The sequence below is a fragment of the Suncus etruscus genome, chromosome 8 (genome assembly GCF_024139225.1).
Source record: "Suncus etruscus isolate mSunEtr1 chromosome 8, mSunEtr1.pri.cur, whole genome shotgun sequence".
Classification (NCBI taxonomy): Eukaryota; Metazoa; Chordata; class Mammalia; order Eulipotyphla; family Soricidae; genus Suncus; species Suncus etruscus.
The window spans coordinates 80,843,230-80,848,600 of NC_064855.1; positions in this window are offsets into that span (position 1 = coordinate 80,843,230).

Consider the following 5,371-nt stretch of genomic DNA (forward strand, 5'->3'; position numbering starts at 1 on the left):
GTTACTCCTTGCTTTGCACTCAAAAATTGATCCTCGTAGGCTCATGGGACAATATGGGATCTTGGGCTCAAACCAGGTTTGCCATGTGCAAGGCAAATGTTCTACCTGCTGTGCTATAGCTCTGGCCACGACCACATTAACATACAATTTGGACATGACTTCTTATTTAATTCCGTATATATACATATCATTTATAAATCACATAGTAAATATTTATGAAGTCTATCATTGAGTTTCTTTACTTTCTCCCATGTAATACATTTGGAATATTTATATGCCTTTTGCTACTTCTTTTTTTATAATTATCTTTATTTAAACACCGTGATTACAAATATGATTATAGTTGTATGTTTACAGTCATGTAAAGAACACCCCCCTTCACCAGTGCAACATTCCCACCACCAATTTCCCAGATCTCCCTCCTCCCCACCCACCCCCACATCTGTACTCGAGACAGGCTTTCTACTTCCCTCATTTATTCACATTTTTATGATAGTTTTCAGTGTAGTCATCTCTCCAACTCCAACTCTATGTGATGAGCTTCATGTCATGAGCTGCACCTACCAGCCCTCATCTTTGTCTCTGGGATACTGTTGAAAATTTCTTTCATTTTTCTTAAAGCCCATAGATGAGTGAAACCATTTTGCATCTTTCTCTCTCCCTCTGACTTACTTCACTAGGCATAATAGATTCCATCTGCATCTATGTATAGGAAAATTTTATGACTTCATCTCTCCTGACGGCTGCATAGTATTCCATTGTGTATATGTACCACAGTTTCTTTAGCCACTCATCTGTTGAAGGGCATCTTGGTTGTTTCCAGAGTCTGGCCTTTTGCTACTTCTATCTCTGATAATTACATTATTTAAATTATCTTTATAAATATAGCTCTTTCTTGAATCATTTTTATCTCAAAAGTGTTGTAGATAATCAATGAAGAACATGTTTCTTTTCATTTTTTAATTCATTGAGGCTAGAGTGACAAAAACATATTTTACATATGCCTTTTATCAATCTATCAGAATCATAGATTTTTATCAGTCTATAATTTTCTGAGGCTAGAGTAACAAAAACATTTTTTAGTTTTTAAAGACATGATATATTCAGTGCTTTCCATTAATATATATTACATTTTAATGCTTTACTTATATATTTAATATGATTTATTGTATAACTTTAATTACATTGGTTTCTTTAATACCATTTCTTTTATATTCTAAAATCCTACTCCCAATCTTCAGTACTTTCATCTATTTTAATGTCCCATATATTCTTATTTCAGTTTTAGTTAACATTTTTTATTTTAAATAGTAAAGTACATAGTGAGTACTTGTAAGTTTTAATTTTTTATGTACCCTAAATTTTATATAGATATATAGTTCAACTAATGTAGACATGGTAATTTTTTCTTAATTAACTTTTTTCTTCATTACTAGAAGATATAAGATATTTTATGTGCTGCAATATTACTATCCAATTATTATTAGTTTGACTTTAATACATCCCTGAAAGTCTTTCTCCTTTGCTGGAAACTTTCTTTCACACACTCTGAAATCAGATATTTTTATGACACTTAGTTCTAGTCAATTAAATCCAAAGGAAGATGTGTTAGTAGCTTTAGGTTAATTTTTTGGTTTCAAACTGAAAAGATATTATTAATCAGTAGTCATAATTCATTCTAATTATCTATTTTCCAAATTTCTGCATATCCTACTGTTGTAACCCTCAATATTTAATAATGAATCAATGAAATTAAAAGTGAAAAGTATATTTCTATCTAACAATTGGGTACATTATGGCAGGATAAATAATCCATCTTGAAATTACTTGTTAAGTCTCGTACCCTTAAAAACTGTCTCTGTACTTTACAAGTTATTGTTTATAGGAAAACTTATTCAACACAAGGAGATGAGTTTTCATACAATTTCAAATAGTTGTGTGTACATAAATTCATACTTATACATAGAGAACATAAGAATTTAAATGTGTACAGACTAGATATCAAAAAACAAAGATGACTTGTTCTCAAAGAACTTACATGATTCAAGTCAAATTGATTCATATTTTATAAAATGTGAAATGCATTTGTATCAAATACCCTATGGAAATATTATTTTATTAACTGTACATAATGTTTATAATATTAATAATGCTGGGTTTCCTTGACAGATTTTTTTATTCTCTTGATTGCAGTGATGATGCTATACGTAAGTCAAGTTTTGGACTTTAGCATGCTCTTTATTATACATAAGTTCTCCTCCATAAAAATGTTAAAATATATTGAATAAAAGAGTTATGTTGCATATTATTTTCTGGTGTGCTCAGAATAAGATGATGGATGTTAATTTTGTCTTTAATTGTTATTTCTTAATTAAAGAGCATTTTATGTCAAATGAAAAATCAGAATGAGAAACAATATCCATTATGGTATTAATAATAAAGACAGCTAGTATTTATCGAAAAGACTTCTTTATGATTAGAACATACCTTATTTACTTTAAATCTTTTTACCACACATATAAAGAAATGTATTATTGGCTTTAGTTCTGAGATAAAATAGAAATAAAATAAAATAAAATGAGGCTGGAGCAGTGGCGCAGGCAGTAGGGTGTTTGCCTTGCATGTGGCTGACTTAGGACAGGGCACAGTTTGATCTCCTAGTGTCCCAGATGGTCCCCTGAGCCAGGAGTGATTTCTGAGCACATAGCCTGGAGTAACCCCTGATTGTCACGGGGTTTGGCCCCAAAACCAAAAATAAATAAATAAATACATAAAGTAAAATAAAATTATAAAAGGAATAAAAGCACGATACTGTTTGACATCCAGATAGATTATTTTTAACATGTTACTCTTTTAAAATAGTGTTATCAAGTTTTAAACATATAACTTTTTCATTGTAATTTTTATTCCAAGTGTTGCTATATTCTTGAATAATTTGAAGAAATCTTTTACTGAGTTGTGGACTATTGATGAAATACAATCTTAAATTGCTTCTCTGGCACATTAGTGGTCCCAGTTTGACTACAGCACCACATAAGAACTTTGGAACCGCGTAGGCAGGAGTAACCCCTGAGCATCAAATGGGTGTGGCCCAAAATACAAAAAAAAAAAAAGAAAAGAAAAGAAAAGAAAGAAAAAAAAGAACTTTGGAACATGTTAAGAGTGATCCCAGAGCACAGAGCCAGAAGCACTCCTAGAATATCAATTCATATGCTACCCTATACAAAAAGTAAGTAACAAAAATGGTATTGTGTCACTAGTTTAATCATCTATTAATATGCATGATTAAAAGTAATCTGTCATCTACAAAAGATAATTGTGAAGACTAAATCATAGACAGGGTGTACTAGATAATATTGTAATAAATTCAAGTAGTCACCCATGTTCCCCTTATTAATTTCAACAAATATATTAATGGCCTTTTATATTATGACTATATTCTCAATTATAGTACATAATTTTTTTAAATTAAACACTCTTGTGTCTTACCAAATCAGTCTTTTCTGGCTACGTATGCAGAATGTCATAACAATAGAAAATAATGTTAGCATTATTGATGATATTACAATTTATGTCACTAACTAATATATGAAAATACTATAGAAGTGTTCACTAGGATTTGTAAGAGATAAGTTCTAATATACCTATTTTCCCTTTCAGTGAAGGCATTCATACCAAAGTATGAAGATGTCACTAACTAATATATGAAAATACTATAGAAGTGTTCACTAGGATTTGTAAGAGATAAGTTCTAATATACCTATTTTCCCTTTTAGTGAAGGCATTCATACCAAAGTATGAAGTAAATACATAATGTTTACTTCGGTTCTCTTATGACCTGCTTCTTTTATTCTTGTAAATATGATACCATTAGTATAGTTTTTATCTTATTATTATCTTATTGTTGATGAAATTCCATAATACATTTCATTAAGACAACATTGGTAATAATTTTTAATAAATACTTTTAATAAATACTTTTTAATAAATATTTTAATAAATACGTTTAATAAATTTTAATAAATAAATACTTGTAATTGGGCCAAATTTCCAAGTAAATTTGTTTTTGCTAACTCCTGTTTATGATTTGAATTAGTGATTCAATTTTTTTTTCTTTTTCTGGGAGTAGGGTGGCAGATTGTCCTAGGCAGGGCAGAGCGTACTCTGGTGCCTTTTTCTGATATTTTCAAGTAATCAACCAGATGATGAATGTGATAACCCTAAAATATGCTCTTTCTGATTCTAGCAGGGTTGACGATATTCCAGTTATCCAGGAGATGCTCATGGAACTACCAAGATTACATCTGGCAGTGTATAGAAAACCATGTGATACCACATATAGAATTGGGATTGGCTGTATGCAAGACATACTAACTTTCTAACTCTCTGTTTTATTATTTAGTGGATGTCTAATTTTAATTGTATCATTTATTGAGTAAACATTTACTTTCACATTTAACATAGGAAACAAATTCATATATACATGATAGATTTTATTTTATGTAAGTAGGGTCTTATTCCAGATACTCCAAAATTAGATAGTGAGTTGAAAAAATAGGATTTTACTTACTTTTTTTGGTTTTCAAAATTAGTAAGAAGATTGGTATCATACAGTAACTCTGTAGTGCTATGCTTTTTGTATTATTTCATAATACATAGAAAGACAAAATGAGAAAATTAAAGTAGAAATGTAAAATTTGAATAATTCTGAATCCAAGATTTATCTATATTCCATGTTAACTTAGTATCATTACAGTTACAAATTATTTTAGATTATATAGTTCTTGATATTAGCTGTTATAATTAATGATACATTTATGTTAAGTGTTAGAAATATTTACATCAAATACTTTGTTTGCATTTTAGAATTTTATGACTAAAGTTTGAATGTACTCTGATTTCTAAAGGTTAATACTAAAAGATTATATAAGATTTGCAAGACCAAATAGTTTACTCCAGAAGTTATTGTTCCTCATTCACAGCCTATGAAAACTCAAAATGATTTTTTAAAAATGTGATGATAATGAAAATTAAATGTTAATCAAAAATATAATTTTGATTTTACAGCAAGCAAACTCACTTAACAGGAGTAGAAGTAAAGTTATAAATCAATATCTTCCCTTTTATATCAAGATCTACTCTTATTATATACTATTGTCTATGAAACCAGACAACTGACACCTGAAAAATTGCCACACTACATTTGTTAAAGTCACTGAAAGTTGTACTATGTATCTCTACTCACCATTTTGACAGTTTGGAAATAGGAGATAATACATCATAAACAACCTACCAGAAAATATGTACCAATAAAAAGAACATAATAGGATTGCAATTTATTCTGTTCCCTTTACTTATCAGCTTTCTGCAT